At 39.6% G+C, this 21,184-nt stretch overlaps 1 long non-coding RNA gene across 1 annotated transcript in view; it reads left to right on the top strand.

The window, feature by feature from the left end:
- Positions 1-21,184, top strand: part of LOC123334143 — a 42,880-nt gene that overhangs the window by 9,301 nt on the left and 12,395 nt on the right. Inside the window, exon 2 of the long non-coding RNA XR_006641227.1 lies at positions 20,635-20,769. This is a non-coding gene — a long non-coding RNA (uncharacterized LOC123334143). The remainder of the gene's footprint in view (positions 1-20,634; positions 20,770-21,184) is intronic.

Raw genomic sequence — 21,184 nt, 5'->3', positions numbered from 1 at the left:
AAAAATCTTACAAACTCTTCTAAAAAGATCAGGTTACCTACAGAAGGAAAAAAGACTCTGACTTACGTTGGATATTTCTTTTCCTTTTATTTTATAATAGTTATTATTCTTTTGGTTGCACTCGGTCTTCGTTGCTGCACTCAGCCTTTGTCGAGCCGTGGTGAGCAGGGAGATGCACCGGGTCTTCGTTGCTGCACTCAGCCGTTGTCGAGCCGTGGTGAGCAGGGAGATGCTTTTTGTGCAGAGGCTTCTCATTGCTGTGGTCTCCCTGGTTGTGAGCACAGGCTCTAGATGCAGGTTTCAGTAATTATGGCACACGGGCTCAGTAGTTGCGGTGCATTAGCTTAGGTGCTCCGAGGCACGTGGAATCTTCCAGACCAGGGATTGAACTCATGTTCCCTGCATGTCCAAGCAGATTCTTAGCTACTGTACTTCCAGGGAAGCCCTGGATATTTCTTTTATAACAATTAAAGAGAAAAATAGTTGAATGTCTACAGACTATTGAGGGAAACAGGCTCTGTGATGAAATAATCCTAACTAAATCCAGCAAGGACAGGATCCATCTGGCAGTACAAAAACAAAACAACACATTTTTACTTCTTTTAAAAAAAATTTAGTTGTTTCTCCTCCATAAGTGTATTTATACAAGTTTGAAGGTTATACTCCATTTACAGTTATTACAAAATTTTGGCTACTTTCCCTGTGTTGTACAATACATTCTTGTAGCTTATCTTACACCCAGTAGTTTGTACCTCTTGATCTCCCATCCCTGTATTGGCCCTCCATCCTTTTCCCACTGGTAACCACTAGTTTGTTCTCTATACCTGTGGGTTTGTTTCAAAGGAAAACATTTTCAAACATACAAGGATTCAGAAAAACTACCACACATGAATGCCACCTAAGAAAAATATTTTATCAAATTCAAGATTGAATTAGAATAGAGTCTCAAGATGCAAAGGAGAACAGTCCAAGGGACAGTGGTGAGCAGGCTCTGAGGACACACATAATTAAGATTAAATGGATGATAATAATGTGCCTGGGAACTCTAGTATTAAGCGAAGAGGGTTCTTGAAACAGAAGAAACACATGATTAGGCAAGACCAAAAATAGACTGTAGTCTTAGAAATTATCTTGCTCCTTGTGATTCTGTTTATGGTTAGATAAGAATTGGTATAAAACTGTATTGCCAATTATAGGCATGAATGTGGGCTGGCAAGAACTGAAATAAAAGCTAACTGTCTTGGAATTAAAGTCACAGTAAGAATAACCAGACAAGATGGGGGAAAAAGAAGACAAAACACAATCAACCAACTAGATCTAACAACATATACAGCATGCTCTTTCCAACAACAGCAGGATAACATTCTTCTCAAGGGCATGTGGGTCATTTTCCAGGACAGAGTGTATGTTAGGCCACAGATGCAGTCTCAGGGGATTTGAAATTTCATACGAAGTATCTTCTTTGACACAGCAGGATGAAGTTACAAATCAGTAACAAGTGAAATGGGAAGATTCTCAGATTTGTGGAAATTAACACACTCAAACAATCAGTGGATCAAAGAAGAAATCACAAGAGAAATTAGAAAATATTTAGAGACGAGTGAAAACAAAAACACATGTCAAAACTTATGTCAGTCATACCTTAATCTTTAACATTAGAAGAAAAAACTTATCAGATATAGTGAAAGCGGTGCTAAGGAGAAGTTTATAACTATAAATGTCTACAGTAAGAAAAGAGTGATCTCCAGTGAACAACCTAACTTTACAATTTAAGGAATTAGAAAATGAACAAACTAAAACTAAAGTTATTGAAAGGAAGGGAATAATAAAGATTAGAGCAAGGAATGCCCCAGCAGTCCAGTGGTTAGTTAAGACTCTGAACTTCCACTTCAGGGGCCTGGGTTCCATCCCTGGTTGGAGAACTACTAGGTTGGTACAAAAGTAATTGCAGTTATGGACCAAGAATTCTAAATCATTATAACTAGGCTCAAACACATGTTTATTAATCAAAATAGAAACCATTAAAATCAACACATTTTTGCCAGTGAGAAATAGCTTTGTTTATTTAGCATAAAAATCCACGCTTTGGGATTCAATGAAATCTTGGAAGCATTTTCTGCCTCCTACTGGTTGTGGAAGCATTTTTCCTGCAAAAAGTTGTCAAGATGCTTAAGAAGTGGTAGTTGGTTGGCGAGAGGTCAGGTGAATATGGCAGATGAGGCAAAATTTCGTAGACCAATTCGTTCAACTTTTGAAGCATTGGTTGTGCAATGTGCGGTCAGGCATTATTGTGGAGAAGAATTGCGTCCTTTCTATTGACCAATGTCTGCTGCAGGCATTGCCGTCTTGGCGCATCTCATTGATTTACTGAGCATATTTCTCAGATATAGTGGTTTTGCCAGGATTCAGAAAGCTGTAGTGGATCAAACAGGCAGCAGATCACCTGTGACCATGACCTTTTTTACTTTTTTTTGGTGCAAGTTTGGCTTTGGGAAGTGCTTAGGAGCTTCTTTGGTCACTGTTTGCATTTTTTCCCCATCTATTTGCCATGTAACAGTTAGAACCAGACATTGATCAACAGATTGGTTCAAAATTGGGAAAGGAGTACGTCAAGGCTGTATGTTGTCACCCTGCTTATTTAACTTATATGCAGAGTACATCATGTGAAAATGCTGGGCTGGATGAAGCATAAGCTGGAATCAAGATTGCCGGGAGAAATATCAATAACCTCAGATATGCAGATGACACCACCCTTATGGCAGAAAGTGAAGAGGAGCTAAAGAGCCTCTTGATGAGGCTGAAAGACGAGAGTGAAAAAGCTGGCTTAAAACTCAGATTCAAAGAATGAAGATCATGGCATCCAGTCCCATTACTTCATGGCAAATACACAGGGAAACAATGTAAATAGTGACAGACTTTATTTTCTTGGGTTACAAAATCACTATGGACAGTGACTGCAAACATGAAATTAAAAGACGCTTGCTCCTTGGAAGAAAAGCTATGACAAACCTAAACAGCATATTGAAAAGCAGAGACATTGCTTTGCCAACAATATAGTCAAAGCTATGGTTTTTCTAGTAGTCATGTATGGATGAGAGAGTTGGACTATAAAGAAGGGTGAGCGCCAAAGAATTGATGCTTTTGAACTGTGGTGTTGGAGAAGACTCTTGAGAGTCCCTTGGACAGCAAGAAGATCGAACCAGTCCATCCTAAAGGAGATCAGTCCTTAATATTCATTGGAAGGACTGATGCTGAAACTCCAATACTTTGGCCACCTGATGCAAAGAGCTGACTCATTGGAAAAGACCCTGATGCTGGGAAAGAGAAGCCAGGAAGAGAAGGGGATGACAGAGGATGACATGGTTGGATGCCATCATTGACTCAGTGTACATGAGTTTGAGCAAACTGCTGGAGATTGTGAAGATCAAGGAAGCCTGGCATGCTGCTAATGCATGGGGTTGCAAAGAATCGGACATGACTGAGAGACTGAACAACAAATTTGCCATGAAGTGATGGGACTGGATGCCATGATCTTTGTTTTTTGAATGGTGAATTTAAACCAGTTTTCTTTAAAAACATGTATATACTAGTATATATAAAATAACTAATGAGAACCTACTTATAGCATAGAGGGGAAAATGGTAATATCTGTTTGTAGGACATATATTAAAATGCATTCCAGGGACTTCCCTAGTGGTCCAGTGGTTAAGAATCCCCCTGCCATTGCAGCAGACATGAGTTCAATTCCTGGTCCAGGAAAATCCCACATGCTTCAGAGAAACTAAGCCCATGTGCCACAACTACTGAAGACCATGTGTCTAGAGCCCATGGACTGCAGCAAGAGAAGCCACCGCAATGGGAAACCCTCACATTGAAACTAGAGAGAAACCCCCAGTTGAAGCAACTAGAGAAAACCTGCATGCAGCAACAAAGATGCAGTGCAGCCAAAAATAAATATATATATAAAATTTAAAAATGCTTTTCAATATGCATTAGGTGCAGGCTAATCCTGTTTGATTCCACTTACAGCAGATACCTAAAATAGTCAAATTCGTGGAGTCAGAAAGTATACTGGTAGATGCCAGACAAGAGGGTGGGAGTGGGGTAGGGGAGGGGAATAGGGAGTTGATGTTTAATGAGGACAGGGTTTCCATTTAGGAAGGTAAAAAATTAGGTGTTGACGCATTCCGAGCATGGATTGGAAAAGAATTTCCAGACACAGAGCATTTCAGAAGGTAGTAAGCTTATTCAGAACAAAGAGCAGAGATAATGTGGACACTGGGAGCACAGTGGGCTGACCTCCTGAGTGGACAGTTTTGGGGGGTAAATAGCCAATTTTTATAACCTCAAGACAAAGAAAATTACTCCTGGAAGGTTGGTGTTAGGTGATTGATTGGGGCACAATAGAGTGTTTACTGGAATGGGCACCTTAGCCTAATTGGGACTCAGCAACCAGTCCATCCTAAAGGAGATTAGTCCTGGGTGTTCATTGGAAGGACTGATTCTGAGGCTGAAACTCCAATACTTTGCCCACATCATGTGAAGAGTTGACTCATCGGAAAAGACCCTGATGCTGGGAGGGATTGGGGGCAGGAGGAGAAGGGGACAGCGGAGGATGAGATGGCTGGATGGCATCACCAACTTGATGGACATGAGTCTGAGTGAACTCCGGGAGTTGGTGATGGACAGGGAGGCCTGGCGTGCTGTGATTCATGGGGTTGCAAAGAGTCGGACACGACTGAGTGACTGAACTGAACTGAACTGAAGCTTGTTAGTGATGATCAGAGGGGCTTTTGGCAATGAGACTTCCCCAGTGGCTCAGATGGTAAAGCATCTGCCTACAATGAGGGAGACCCGGGTTCAGTCCCTGGGTTGGGAAGATCTCCTGGAGAAGGAAATGGCAACCCACTTTAGTCCTCTTGCCTGGAAGATCCCATGGATGGAGGAACCTGGTAGGCTACAGTCCATGGGGTGGCAAGGAGTCGGACATGCCTGAGCGACTTCACTTTCACTTTTTCCTTCACTAAAGGGCTCAGGCTTCCCTGGTGGTTCAGTGGTATAGAATCCGCCTGAAATGCAGGAGCCGCAAGAAGATGCATGTTCAATCCCTGAGTTGGGAAGATCCCCACGACGAGGGCATGGCAACCTACTTCAGTATTCTTGCCTGTCCTATGGACAGAGGAGTTGGTGTGCTACAGACCATAGAGTCGCAAAGAGCCAGACACGACTGAAGTGACTTAGCACGCATGCACAAAAGGGCTCAGTCAGGTTCAGAGGTGACCTTGGTTCCAGGTTCCACTTCTGTGGCCTTGAGGGCAGGACTTAACATTAGGGAGATGGATGGTGATGAGAGTTGAGCAGCAACATGAATGTACTTAGTGCCAGTAAACGGTACAGTTAACTATGGTTAGAATAGTATGTTTTATATTGTGTGACTTTTGCCACAATAAAAAACATTTAAAAAAAAGAATAATGGATTTTAGCAACATTGAAATGGCTACTGTATTTCGAATGTTAACTCAACAGTTAACTGGTTATATATGGCTAGGTTATGTGTTTGCTGTAAAAGTGAATGGATTGCAGTCATAGCTCAATATAACTTTTTTTTCTCTCAATATAACTTTTAACCTTGTATTCTTATTTAATGTGTCATAACCATTTCCCATGTCATTGCATAGTCTTTTAAAATAAACCGTCATTGTCATTCAACTACAAGAACACTGATGATCAACATTTGAAAATCTTATCCACTCATAAAAATTTTAGTTACGGTTTAATATTCTTCCATTGAATGAATATTTCCTTATACTTAGTCATTTATGTGGCTTTTAATTTTACTATATGCTGGATGGACACCAAACATCATTGTGCAAATAACTTTTCCATTATTTTGGATTACTATTATGGGATAAAATCCTAGGAGAGGTCAAAGTATTTTAACATTTTACTTTAATGTACCAAATTGCTTTCCAATTTAGCTTGTCACTCATTAGGAAAAAGTGAATGTTACTGTCATTTGTTTTTCCTTGGTTGCCACTGTTAACGCTTTTTCATATGTTTATTTACTAATTGGCTGTATTTTATCAGAAATTGTTCATGTAAAGGTTGATTGGAAAAATGAAAACATCCATTTCATTAGAAAAGTCTCAGTTGAGAATGATATCTTTAGAAAATCAGAGAACTCTTCTAAATGCAGGTGAAATCAATATCTCTCTAGAGAAAGGGTATGTATGACATTGGTAAAGAACTTTCCTGGGTCAGAATCAGGATGTATGAATTTGTATTTGTTCCTTAAGCTGCTGGAGGGGCTTTTAATATGATTGTATCATCTATCCATTTTCAGAACCTTATGTAAAAGATCGCTCGTCACATGACTGTATCAGAGAAAGGAGGCCATCTCCAAACACATTAAGTGGAAAATGAAGACTTAACCCAACTTCGCCAGCTAGCACAGGGAAGGATTTGCTTAGAGCAGGCATTGGCAGTTTTCAGCTCATTGTGAAAACAGGAAAGAGCTCCTATGCTCTTAAATGGGTGTGTCCCAGAATTCATAGCAATACCTTATTTCCCCATCAAGACTTGGAAATTCAGCCTCTCAGCAACAACAACAACATACACAAGCATTAGCTACTATTAACACTATTATTGTAACTATTGGGTTAGAATTAAAATTACATTAGGATTAAAATTTTAATATTCTTTTAAATTCTTCAAGCATTTTTCTTTTGAAAAAATTTAGAAAGTTATACACTTAAAAATAAATATTAAGAAAAAATTTGATATAGGAAAGTGAGGGAAATCATATTGTCCATATTATAGTCAGAGAAATGCTACCCATGGGGGCATGCGTGTGTGTATCTTGTAAGTTGGTCGAATTTTATGTTACCGCTTCCGACGTGATTTTTATTTTGTATTGTGCCAAACCAATTGGGAAATTTATATAAAGAGAGATTGTTTATAATAATATCAACATGCATAGGAATAACTCTAACCAAAAAAAAAAAAATCAATGTTAGTTGATGAGATCATTGACACTTAGGGGTTTTGCTTTGAGGTTGTATTTATGCAATTATGATTATATTCTCCTGGAGGGCTTTTGTCAATACTGATAGGATAAAATCTTAATGGCTTCACAGTCTGATCCTGCTCATGTCTAGTTCTGCAGAGAGTGGTCCCTGGAGTAAATGATGGGAACTGAAGTTGAGAAGGTTAGCAGCGGTCAGATAATAAAGGGTCTTGTGTACCACTAGGAAGCTTGGACTTTATCCTGAAGGCAGTAGGATCCATAGAAGGATTTTTAAGTAGGGAGTGACAATCAGATTCTAGAAAACTCACATTGGTAATAATGTGGAAAGTTAGGTAGACAAGTAAATGTGCATGCAGGGAGGCCAATTAGAAGGCTGTTTCAGTAGTCCAGGGGAGAGATTAATTCTAGATCTGAAGATATCCTTTATGGCCAAGTATTATCAAAATACTTCAGCGACAGGTATGTGAAAGCAAGAACAGAAATAACACGGGATTATGGTTATGAAGCTGGGACTATGCCTGAGAAAGAAATCCTCTGCCAATGTGGGGTTAATAAGTGTAGAAAAAAATATTATAAATTTGTAGTTAATGCCTGCTCATGAAGTCAGCTGATCAAGCTGAAACTAGGGCTATGCAAAAGAAACCCCTGTGGTCAGTGGAATTAATTTACATTACTATCTGTCAAGAGAATTCCTCTCAGTTTACCCTTATTGGGAGAGTTTATTTGCATTACTTAGAAATGCTTGTAACAAAATAGGGACATTTTCATATGCGTGGTCTATCTCTTTATTCTTACTGCTGTTCAACTATACATGAGTAGAATGGATGTGTGTATTTTATATGAAATACCACTATATAATTTGTAACTTATTTGTAAATTATATATTCAGAAGAACAAATGTCACAATGGATTTCAGCACTTCTTACTGCTTTTGTAATTATTATCTTTGACTTTTAGGGCCCCAAAGGGCCAAATTTCACCTCTTTACCTACTGAATTTATTTATGTTTAATTCCTGGCAAATAATTTACCATTGTGAGCCATAAGATGGGCATCAGAGCCTGAAGAATATTAATACTGTGCATATTGCTTCCAAGTATTTTAAGTTAACTGGAGAAGCTCCATGAAATAGTGTCCCGTCAGTCCACTTGACTGAGAAAGAAGAGAAACTCTCCTAAGGGAAAGTTTTGGCACATTGTTTTTGAAATGAAACTTCTTTTCCACAGATTCTCTTCACTCCTTCTATATAAACTCAGGAAAAGAGGGAATAGAAACTTGGAGGAGCTGAAATATTTTTGTTCTAGACAGAGTAGAACCATAAGAAAAGGAAACTTAAGAGAATAGTCAGACGTGGCTTATATATTGCCAGAAAAGATGGTGCTGGGTAAGAATTTCACTTACGACAATTCTGTTGAAAAAGTCTGAAACAGACCATTGGACTTTCCTGGGCATGATGTGCAAATTATTTTCCTAGAGAAAAGGGAAAGATTTACTCTGCTGTAGGTTTCCTGACTATAATCATCTAGTGAAAAGGGGGTGAGAGTCTCCAAGAGTTAAAACTAACTTTATCTATAACAAAGATGTACATTTGGCTGGCAGGAAATTCTCCCCGCCCTTGGAACCAGCATGGGAATACTAGCTCAAAAAGGAGTAATTGAAGTAGTTCTGGGTTTTTTTAGGGTTTGGTTTTTTTTCTTTTTTTCTCAGCTTGCTTCTGGGTTTAATTACCTTTGGTTACCTTTCAGACAATGGAGAAGGAAGTGGCAACCCACTCCAGTATTCTTGCCTGGAGAATCCCAGGGACAGAGGAGCCTGGTGGGCTGTTGTCTGTGGGGTCGCACAGAGTCAGACACGACTGATGTGACTTAGCAGCATCATTATCAAAATACTTTATGAATGTTATCTTGTTTAATACCCTCAACAGCTTTATGAGATTACTGTTATCTTTGTTTTATATGTGGCAAACTTGAGGTGTAAACCGGGTAAGCAGTTTGCTCAAGGGCACACACAGATGATGACTCAGGAGCTGGGTTTCCAACCCTGGTGTGCCTAATTTCGAAACCCATTGTCTTGACCAGTAATCTACACTATCGCTCTACTGACATAAATATACCAGGGGCAACGTGGACAGAAAAAGGCAGCTAAATGTAAGAAATACTAAGGAGGAAGCATCAGCAAGACCTGGTGATTGATGAGGTATAGTCTGAGGGGAAGGGAGGAACTGAAGTTGACATCCAGGCAAGTGGGCAGGGCAGGGGTGGGGGACCCCATTTCTAATGGTTTCTATGTAGAGCAGATTTTTTAAAAATATTGATTTGATTTTTGGCTGTGCTGGGTCTTCATTGCTGCACAGCCTCCACTCGGGTGGCAGTGAGCAGGGGGCCGTTCTCCAGCAGTGATGCACAGGGCTTCTCACTGCAGTGACCTCTCATGCTGTGAAACATGGGTTCAGTAGTTACAGCTCCTGGGCTCCAGAATGCAGGCTCAGTGGCTATGGTGCACTGGCCGAGCTGCTCCAATGCACGTGGGATCCTTCTGGACCAGGGATGGAACCCGTGTCTCCTGCATTGGCGGGCAGATTCTTATCCACTGTACCATCAGGGAATTGTTGCTTCTGTTTTATGTTTTGGTGTTTTGGCTGCAAGGCACATGGGATCTTAGCTCCCCAACCAGGGATTGAACCTGCACCCCCTCCATTGGAAGACAAAGCCTTCACCACTGGACCTGTTTTTAAAAGAAGTCCCCAGATAGCTTGTTTTTAAAAAGGAAGGTTTCTATGTCTTTTCTATTTATTGTGCAAACAATAATCGTTGCTGTCTTCAATTTCTCCTTGATGGGTGGTGAGCCCTCCTCTGTTCTCCTAAAACCCTGACCAGAAATGTCTCAGTTAAGGTCACAAGACACTTTCTCTAGAATTTGTTATTCTAAATGGGTGATCCAGATTATGTCAGGCCTTGTACCAGTGAAATAACTTGAGAGCCAAGTTATTTGAAGAATAATTTTTGCTTGGCTAGTGCTGAGCCAGTGACTGGGTTATCTGAGTTCATCTATGTCCAAGGCCTGAGGAGGGGGAATTCTCATTTCTGGAGCTTCAGTTTAATCCAGACATCAGAAGGCAGTGCTTAAGTGTAAGTGTGGACGGGATCTGAAGCTGATGATCTTCTGGGTGCTTCTAATGAAATTGGTGGCTCAGATGGTAAAGAATCTGCATGCAATGCAGGAGACCCTGGTTCAGTCCTTGGGTCAGCAAGATCCCCTGGAGAAGGGAATGGCTACCCACTCCAGTATTCTTGCCTGAAAAATCCCATGAGCAGGAAGCCTGGAGGGCTACAGTCCATGGGCAAATTGTCAGACACAACTGAGTGACTAAGCATGCAATGAAATTGGATTGCAACTAAGAGAAAATTGTCAGGTTTATACATGCATTATTTTAAACTGTGGTGTTGGAGAAGACTCTTGAGAGTCCCTTGGACTGCAAGGAGATCCAACCAGTCCATTCTAAAGGAGATCAGTCCTGGGTGCTCTTTGGAAGGAATGATGCTAAAGCTGAAACTCCAGTCCTTTGGCCACCTCCTGTGAAAAGTTGACTCATTGGAAAAGACTCTGATGCTGGGAGGGACTGGGGGCAGGAGGAAAAGGGGATGACAGAGGATGAGATAGCTGGATGGCATCACTGACTCGATGGACATGAGTCTGAGTGAACTCCGGGTGTTGGTGGTGGACAGGGAGGCCTGGCGTGCTGTGATTCATGGGGTCGCAAAGAGTTGGATACGACTGAGCGACTGAACTGAACTGAACTGAAGAAAAAAAACCCTGCCAGTTAAACTGTAATACCAAGTTTGCTTATCACATGGAATTTTTGTTGAATAGGAATTTAAAGTATTCTCTTAGATTTTTATTATGTATCGTTCCTGTGTACCAGCATATCAGGAAATAGATTCCTTAACCTTTGTCTTGCTGTGGTCCCTCTTCCCATTCCTTTCCTGTCTTCCTTTGCTTTTTAAGGTCAGATTTAGATCATGGTAGGTCACAGCTGAGAGGGAGACCTTATTCTGTGCTCAGGTGAAACAAAGAGACCTCAAGAAGAAGTTAGTTTCATACCTGTTTTTGAATTCCTTCAGAGACTGCAGTTTTCTGTTCCATACATGTCTCTTATTCTGGCAGATGCCATGTATTCAACCATCTGTCCATCCATGTAGCCATCCATCCATCCTTTAAGCATTTATTAAGAGTCAGGTCACTGAATTTAGTTCTGTGGATACAAAGATGAACAAGTAATTCTGTCCCTTTCACGGACTTTGACCTGTACCAGGATTATTCTCTGCTTTTCCATGGTACCACAATCTTGCTATGCTTTTTAAACAAAAGGCAGATTAGAAATTTTGCTTGAGCTCTGAAGTTAGATTTTCTGAAACTTGTGGTGAAAACACCTAGGCCACAAATGGTCTTCAGTCTTCCTTGTGGATATTTTGATGTAGAACAAGGCAAGAGGTGAATTTAGCTCAAGGTCCCCCACTCTGGGTTTATGTTTTACTTCACAACTATCTCACAGCCTCTCTGGGAAGCTCAGGCAGGACTTCAGCTATGGAAAGGGGTAGGCATCTTACTTTTTCATCTTCCTGTCATAACACAATAATGCTTAACAGTTAAACAACTATGTTTTGAACCCATGTCTTCTAGGAAGTAAGGGAGGATGGCACACTTCACTATTCATGGACATGCATTTATAGATAGCCAAACACTATGCCAACTTATGCTTGGCATTTAAACATTAGTGTATTCTACTTGTTTTTTTTTTTTTTTTCTTGTTTGGTAGATGGATTTGGCAGAAGAGAAAAATGAGTAGATAAAGATTTTGGAGGGGTAGATGAAATCCAATTGTTCCATCCTCACTAGGAAATGCTTAATACATGCAGTGGGTATGGAGGAGCATTTCAGGTGAGTGTGTGTTGAGGAAATCACCCATTGCATTGCCACTTACCCTTAATTGCCTTTAGTATTTCCCAGATAAAGTTTGCCTGCAGACTAACAATCTGTAGCCACCATTTTAACTATTCTGAATCACGGTTTCCATCACATACCTGGAGAGTTTTTCCAATTTCATCTTGGAGGTTTTGATTTGATGGAAGTATGTGTATTTTGTAAAAAATTTTCTGTGAACTTTAAGAACTTATCCTGATTCACTAGTCTACAAGATCCAGGGCTGGAAGGAATTATAAATTTCTCTGACTTCCAAACTCAGAAAAGGAGAGTAAAAACATGGGACCAAAGCAGGATTAGAGTAGAGTAAATACAAGGGGAAGGTATGAGGGGAAGGGCCATGGCTCTGGGAGTCCCAGAGTTCCCAGGACAGGGAGATGCCATTCAAGACCCACAGGTGATGGTTAATCAGGTTTATTCCAGTCAAGTGGTGAAGCCTTGAGACTAACTCAACTCATAAATATTCAAATAGAAGTGCGAACAATAATTATATAGCTTCTAGTTCAGTGACCTGGGGATCCCAGGATACTTCTGTAGTTAAAGTGTGATGAACTTATGTTGCTCTGTGATGACCTAGAGGGGTGGGATGGGGTGGTGGTGGTGGGAGGGAGGCTCAAGAAGGAGGGGATGTATGTATACATACAGCTGATTCACTTTGTCGTACAGTAGAAACTAACACAACATTGTAAAGCAATTATACTCTGATTAAAATGTGTGATGAATTTAGACAGCCGTTTTGTGTATCTTATGATTGCTGTGTTGTCCTCATCTTGTACCATAGGCAAACAGTTTCTACTTGAATGACATACAAAATGATTTTCTACCCTAGAGCTTTATTCATTTGTATTTAGGAAAACTTGGCTGGGGCAAAGATGATTGGCTCCGCACCCTATCTGTGAGTCCCTGGGCTGACTCTTGATTAATCAGTATCAAGTACCTGCTCTGTGTTTTGGAGTGACTCTGGCTCCTTGTGCCAGTCAGCTCTGGATGTTGAGTCTACCTCTGGCTTCATAGTTTCAGTCATAGGCAGCCAGGGAACTTGGTTGAGGGAGAGTGGATGTGTCTGTTACAGTAATAAAAAGTATATGTAAACAGTGTGAGAAGGGACAACAGAGGATGAAATGATTGGATAGCATCACCGACTCAATGGACATGAGTTTGAGCAGACTCCGGGAGATAGTGAAGGACAGGGAATCCTGGTGTGCTGCAGTCTATGGGGTCTCAAAGAGTCGAACATGACTGAGTGACTGAACAACAAAAAGCAGTGTGATGTCAGAAGATTTTGGGGGTTGCTATGAGGGGTAGGTAAATCTGATAACCTTTGGTGTATTAGGTTGACTCAAGTTTGGAGGGATCTATGTTGTTCTTTTTAAGCTCCTGCAGAATGTCTTTCTTTTTTTTAACTCCATAGAACCTTGAGTTCATTTCAGTTGCTCAGTCATGTCTGACTTTTTGCGACCCCGTGGACTGCAGCATGCCAGGCTTCCCTGTCCATCACCAACTCCCGGAGTTTACTCAAACTCATATCCATTGCATCGGTCATGCCATCCAGCCATCTCATCCTCTGTCGCCCCCTTCTCCTCCTGCCTGCAATCTTTCCCAGCATCAGGGTCTTTTCCAATGAGTTGGTTCTTTGCATCAGATGGCACTGGAGTTTCAGCTTCAACATCAGTCCTTCCAGTGAATATTCAGGACTGATTTCCTTTAGGATGGACTGGTTGGATCTCCACAGAACCTTAGCAGCGTTTTTTTTTTTTTTCTTTCCAGTGCTGAGTGACATGCAGGATCTTAGTTCCCTGACCAGGGATGGAATGCGTGCCCTCTACACTGGGAACACAAAGTCCACCAGAGAAGTCCCTTTAGCAATTTTTACATAAAAATTTCCATTTCCTTATGTTCTTGATTTACAAAGTAAATTTGCCTGAGTAAGTGTCTTTAAAGATAATTTCAGTTTTTATTTAGTTTTAAAGCTTTGCACCACCCACCATTCCAAGTGCTGTGGATGTTAACGGTGAGAAAAGCAACCTGGCTCTTGCTCTCAGGAGCTTACAGTTTTCTAGGGGAAGATAGATATTAACTGAAGGTTTTCAAAGGGAAAAAAGTTCAAATTGTCTAAGGTGGAGTATTTCATTTAAGACTAATTAGTGGTGATTTAAATTGCTTGGCATGATCAATTGTCTCAGCTTGTCCCTGACCCCTGGGTCTAGAAACAGCTCACTGGGAGAGTTATATCCATTGTCTTTCCCCATATGCGGGTATCCCGTTTTCTTTTTTTAATTTTATTTTATTTTTAAACTTTACATAATTGTATTAGTTTTGCCAAATATCAAAATGAATCCGCCACAGGTATACATGTGTTCCCCATCCTGAACCCTCCTCCCTCCTCCCTCCCCATTCCATCCCTCTGGGTCGTCCCAGTGCACCAGCCCCAAGCATCCAGTATCGTGCATCGAACCTGGACTGGCAACTCGTTTCATACATGATATTTTATATGTTTCAATGCCATTCTCCCAAATCTTCCCACCCTCTCCCTCTCCCACAGAGTCCATAAGACTGTTCTATACATCAGTGTCTCTTTTGCTGTCTCGTACACAGGGTTATTGTTACCATCTTTCTAAATTCCGTATATATGCATTAGTATACTGTATTGGTGTTTTTCTTTCTGGCTTACTTCACTCTGTATAATAGGCTCCAGTTTCATCCACCTCATTAGAACTGATTCAAAGGTATCCCGTTTTCTAAAGGCTGCACTTCTCTCCAGGCTTGAACAGTGGAGAGCACTGGGTCTCAAGAGAGTTGATGCTCCGAAGGAAAATGTACCCAGATGAGGGTTTTAAGAGCAAACAGCCAGAAGAATGAACTAACATTTCTGATTTTTAAGATATGGTAAATTAGTGGCCTTTTATACAGGTATTCAAATTCCTTAAAACCTAGCTGGAGGCCTTGAGGTTTTCTGATGATGACCTGCATTATGTAGTTTGCCTTGGGTGAATAGTATAAATGTTTGCGGCTTGGGTATTTTATTTATTTATTTGTATTTTTTTTCAACAGTCTTCAGTTTTTTTTTTAATAGATTTATTTATTTTAATTGGAGGCTAATTACTTTACAATATTGTATTGGTTTTGGGTATAGAGCCCTGAAGTCAAGGGCCACTTAAAAGGGTCTGGAACCAGACTCCTGGCTTTGAACTCTGTTAATCAGCTCTAACACTGATTAACTCTGTGATCGTGGGCCAATTACTTAACCTCTCTGTGCTTTAGTTCACCTACAAAAGTAAGATAATAGTGGTACCTCTGTCATAGGGCTGTCATAAGGGTTAAAAATGTTATTTTACTGATTTTCTAATTGATTTTTTTAATGCACATTTTTTTCATGTTTTCGATTCCTTTGAAAGTGGAATGTTCCTTGAAGTTGATGAAAGCTTACAATCTGTGTTGGCCCAGTGGCAGTGGTGATAAAGTCACTATATGTGCATTTGCAAATATCAAAAACTTAACAATTGGACAAGAAAAAGAAATAAAAAGGATCCAATTTGGAAGGGGAAAAGTAAAACTATCACTCACTATTTGCAGATGACATGATACTTGTATAGAAAACCCTAAAGCCTCCACTCAAAAACTATTAGAACTGAATTCAGTGGAGTTGCAGGATACAGGTTAATGTACAGAAATCGTTGCATTTCCAGATGCTAATAATGAATATTAAAAAGTGAAAGTAAAAAAAAATCCTGTTTAAAATTGCATCAAAAGGAATTAAAATACCTAGGATTAACCTTAACCAAGGAGATGAAAGACCTATACTCAGAAAACTATAAAACACTGAGGAAGGAATCTGAAGGTGATACAAAGAAATGGAAAGATATCCCATGCTCTTGGGTTGAAGAATTAATATTGTGAAAAAGCAATGCAAAGACGATCCTAATAAATATAGTAATATTGCTAAAAAGATATGCTGAACTCCTAATGAATAAATAAATACCTCGACAAATTTAGGACTTTAGCCTACAAAGCTGAGGTAACTTGATGAATGGGATATAAAAAAGGGATGTAGGTGCTGGATTATGGAGATAAGGGCAAGATACACAAATATTGGGAAAACTTCACATCATTTGTATCCATGACAAAGCTGTGGCCAAGAGAAAGAATGTGGAAAAAATAGCTATCATTTACAAGATGGATCATACACATTTATCCCTTAGTTTGCTGCATTCAGTCATGTTAGTTTATTTAAATTCAGATGTTGTTAGTTGGTGGTGCAAAGCATTAACATTCTGGAAAACTATGTATGAACCAGTACAACTTTTGAATAATAATGGCATTATTTCTCCATAAGCTAGTCACAAAAGAACTAGTTTGTGTTTGAGAAACTAGCTTTGAAGCTAATTTGGAGCACAACAGACGGAACTTTTGGAGCAGAACAGATTGAACTTTTCATTTTTCCCTAGTAACCTTGCCAAGTTGGTACTCTTCACATTTTACAGGTGAGAAAATGAACTGAGGATCAGAAACTTGCTTTGGGTCACATGGTTGGTAAGTGATAGGTCTTAACTCCAGAGCCCATGCTTTTTGCATTTATATCACAAAGCCCGCATCAACCAGACTTCCCTTATGCCTCAACATCATCCTCTCCATCCCAGAATAATCATGTCTTTTGCTGGATGAACTCTTGGCCATGTCTCCTTAGAATGTGGCCTGTGAGCAGTAACAAAGAGAGTTGAGCTTTCCTTTAAGTATTTTCTGAAGTTGTTTGGTACGTTTGATTCTCAAATTTCTGTCTTTGATTAGTAATTGAATCCCCTAACATTGTAAGGTCAGTTTGTCTCTGGACAAAAATGTGCCACTAGATTTACTATAATTCAGAGTTATGTTTGCAGTTTGTATTGTGAAGAGCTTTGCAAACTTGACTGCACTTTTAAAAAGATACAGTCACCAGATGGCAGCAAAATGCTTTCAGCGTGGGATCTGAACTACGTAAAACATCGATTGCTTATTGCTGTAAATATCCCAGTTATTTAAAGAAACAAATTTATGAAAAGGTAGTATCCTCTGTTAATCAAATCTGAACAACTTTATTGTATACTAGGTATATAAGTATGTTATTTCCAAAGCAAGCTTTCAAATAAATGACTGAATTCTCATAATGATTTATTTATGAAGGGTGTACCATATGGCAAGCATTTTGCTAAATACTGTATTTACATTTATTTTATGATTACAATATCATAATCTCTGTTTTGTTGGTGTGGGTTCTGAGGCTCAGATTTTGTATGTTGTTTTTGTATTGAGTTGGGCTTCCCTGGTGGTTCAGAGGGGAAAGAGTATGGCTGCAATGCTGGAGACCTGGATTCGGTCCCTGGGTCGGGAAGATCCCCCGAAACAGGGAGTGGCTACCCACTCCGGTGTAGAGGAAGAGGAAGCTGGTGTACTGTAGTCTGTGGGGTCGCAAAGAGTCGGACATGACCGAGCGACTAGCACCTTTACTTTCTTTTGTATTGGGTCATTGCACTAAGCACTCAGCTTCCATGCTTGTCCTAAATTAAAAAAAAAAAATTCCAATAGTTTTCTCAATTCATTGTCCTGTCTCAGATTTTTTGACTATTTAGATTATCTGCAAATAAAACCCAGTTTTGCCTCTTATTTTCTAATATTTATACCTTTTGTTTCTTATTCCTGACTTATTGCATTGGCTAAGAGATCCAGAAAAATGCAGAATAGCAGCAGTGATAGTAGATACAGGCATACCTTGTTTTATTGTGCTTTGCTTGATTGTGATTCACAGATGTTGCTTTTTTTTTTACAGACTGAAGATTTGTGGCAACTCTGTGTTGAGCAAGTCTGTTGATGCCAGTTCCACAACAGTATTTACTAGAATTATTTGGCTGTGTACCATGTGGCTTGTGGGGTATTAGTTCTCCACCCGGGATTGAACCCTGGCAGTTCAATCCTGGCAGTTCAACCTTGGCAGTAAAAGCACAGAATCCTAACCATTGGATGACCAGGGAATTCCCCCAACAGCATTATTTTTAAATTAGGTTTAATTTAAAAACCTAAAAAAAAAAATTTTTTTTTAGACATAATGTGACATTGCAAACTTAATAGGCCACAGTATAGTGTAAACAGCTTTCATATGCATTAGGAAACCAAAAATTCAGGTAGACTTGCTTTATAGTGATAATCACTTTACTGTGAGAATTGTTTTATTGTTGTGATCTGAAACCAAATTTTCAATGTCTCTGAAGTATGCCTGTATCTTCAAGGATGATGTTTTTCTGTAGTTTTAGGGGTATGTATTGGGCTTACTTATATTTCTAGACTGCTTAGTATTTTTATGTTTAGTTTTAGTTTTTTGGCCACATGGCTTGCAGGATCTTAGTTCCCCAACCAAGGATCAAACCTGCGCCCCCTGTGGTGGAAGCACAGAGTCTTAACCACTGAACCTCCAGGAAATTCCCAATGTGGTTTAGTATTTTTAAAAGAAACGAAAGTTGAGTTTTGTGAAAGGACTTTTGAGAGAGATTAAGGTTAGGGTTTTTCTCTTTACCTAAATTCAGACCATCCTTGTGTTCCAGTGGTGGTAATAAGTGGTGATGATGATAATATTAATAATTAGCATTTGTTATGCATTTGGTATATAGCAGTCAGTGTTCTTAGTTCTTTATGTTCAACTCAATACTGCATCCCTATGAGTTAACTCCTACTGTATTATTACCATCTTGTTTTACAGAAAAGGAAAATGAGACAGTGAAAGTTTTCAAATTTGCCACATTACTCAACTACTTCTTGGGTATGACATTATTCTTTTAGGACTCTACTGGCTTTCAATTTTTGCTCATACTTTGTTTAGGAATTTCTTCTCTATATTCATAAATGAAATTGGTCTACAGCTCTCTGTTTTTGCATGCTATCATCCACGTGCCACAAGGGAGAGTAGACCTATTCACTCACCAAAACTAAGGTCAGTGTACAGCAATGAAGACCCAACACAGCCAAAAACAAAAATTTTAAAAACCCTTCAGATATACTAGTTGATTCCTCAGTTAACAAATTTATATTATTATCATCTTAAAATATTTTAGATTTGGAAAATGTTATTTGTCCAAGATTACACAGCTGATATAGACAGATAAGGGTTTGAATCTAGACTGTCTGACTTCTGAGCTTGTTCTACTATACTTTCTTCCCTCTGTCTCTCCTGTACAATAAAGTTTCTACAAAATGATGTTGTTCAGTTGCTAAGTCATGTCTGACTCTTTCCAACCCCACGGACTGCAGCATGCCAGGCCTCCCTGTCCCTCACTATCTCCTGGAGTTTGCCCAAGTTCATGTCCACTGAGTCAATGATGCTATTCAACCATTCCTACAAGACAGACTACCTCTTTTCCTGATTTCTCCATTGCATGGCTCCTGTGCTTCAGCCTTGTCTGTGTACTATCTATGTGTTATAGTTCTCTCAGTTTTAATGCTGTGAAACCTTTGGTAGAGGTTAGAGGTTAGAAACATTATGTTGTTGATATCTTTTGACCCAGGAGTTTCATTTCATAGATTAACCTTTAAAAACCAAATTACACAAATGGGAAAAAATTTCTATATGAAGAGGAATGTACTGTATCATTGTTTCTTAAAGAAAAATTAGAAATAATCTGTGTCCATTGATAGGTCATTATTTAAAATAAAATATAATCCTTCCAAAGATAGTTCCTATCATCTATTAAGCTATTATTATGCATTAGGTATTCTGAAATTTCTTTTTAGGCATTGTGTTGTGTGTGTTAGTCGCTCAATCATGTCCAACTCGTTGCAACCCCATGGACTGTAGCTCACCAGGTTCCTCTGTCCATGGAATTCTCCAGGAAATAGTATTGGAGTGAGTAGCCATTCCCTTCTCCAGGGGATTTACTCTACCCAGGGATCAAACCCGGGTCTCCCACATTGCAGCCATATTCTTTACCATCTGAGCCAACAGGAAGACCCATTATTATGCATTAGGTATTCTGAAATTTCTTTTTGGGCATTATTTCATTTAATTTTCACATTTGTGTTGGATGTTATAATATCCCTTTCACACGTAAAGGAAATAGGACTGAGAGATATTCAATAATTTGTCCAAGGTCCTACTGCCAATGGATGGTAAAGTTGGGATTTGAATTCTTGACAATCTGATTCCAAAGGAGATGCTCATAACCACTTCATTTTAATCTGTATAATAGAATACCAGTATACAAGTGAAAAATGATGTAAAGCTACATTTTAGGCATGGAAAGATGCCCACTATACATTGGGGGGGGGAGTAGATTATCAAATAGCATATATAGAAGGAATCTATATTGGTACTGTCTGCATTTTTTCAATAATAAGCAAATGTTATTTTGGGGCTTCCCTTGTGGATCAGCCAGTAAAGAATCTGTCTGCAATGCAGGAGACTTGAGTTTGATCCCTGGATTGGGAGGATCCCTTGGAGAAGGGAAAGGCTACCCATTCTAGTATTCTGGCCTGGAGAATTCATTCTGGCCTGGAGAATTCATGGACTATACAATCCATGGGGTCTGTTATATGTTATTTTTATCATCAGAAAAAATTCCACTATGTTTTTGAAAAAAGAGTTGATTGATGGTGCATTCTTGCCTTCAGCATAGGATTATCAGAGAGAAGACTTTGAAACTGAATATGAAATACCATCTCTGGAACATCAACAGAGAATAACTACCCCTGAAGAGGACAACATAAGGCCATTTGCAAGTCATGAATGGTCCTGTGTGGAGCTGTGTATGTATGTTTTAAGTGTGGAAGGAATTTTACTCAGGGCTCACACATTATGAAGCATCAGTTGATCCACCCAGTAGAGAAATATTATTGCCCAGACTGTGGGAAATATTTCAGTAACAATTCAAATTTTATTAGACACCAATGGAATCACTGGCGTTACAGTTCCAGCTTCCTCTGGCATCAGCTGACGCACACTAGTGTGTCAGGAGTGAGGCCCCATGAGTGCCCATGAGTGCCCAGAGTGTGGTCAGAGGTTTAGTCATAGCTCCTAAATTGCAGTGCATCAGAGAACCCACACAGCCGAAAAAACATAACATTGCTCCCAGTGTGGGGGTCTTCCTTGGTGGCTCAGTTGGTAAAGAATATGCCTGCAACACAGGAGACTGCTTGGAATGCAGGAGACCTGGGTTCCATC

This window comes from Bubalus bubalis, chromosome 6, assembly GCF_019923935.1.
Source record: "Bubalus bubalis isolate 160015118507 breed Murrah chromosome 6, NDDB_SH_1, whole genome shotgun sequence".
Taxonomy (NCBI): Eukaryota; Metazoa; Chordata; class Mammalia; order Artiodactyla; family Bovidae; genus Bubalus; species Bubalus bubalis.
This window is presented reverse-complemented; position numbering and strand designations above follow the sequence as displayed.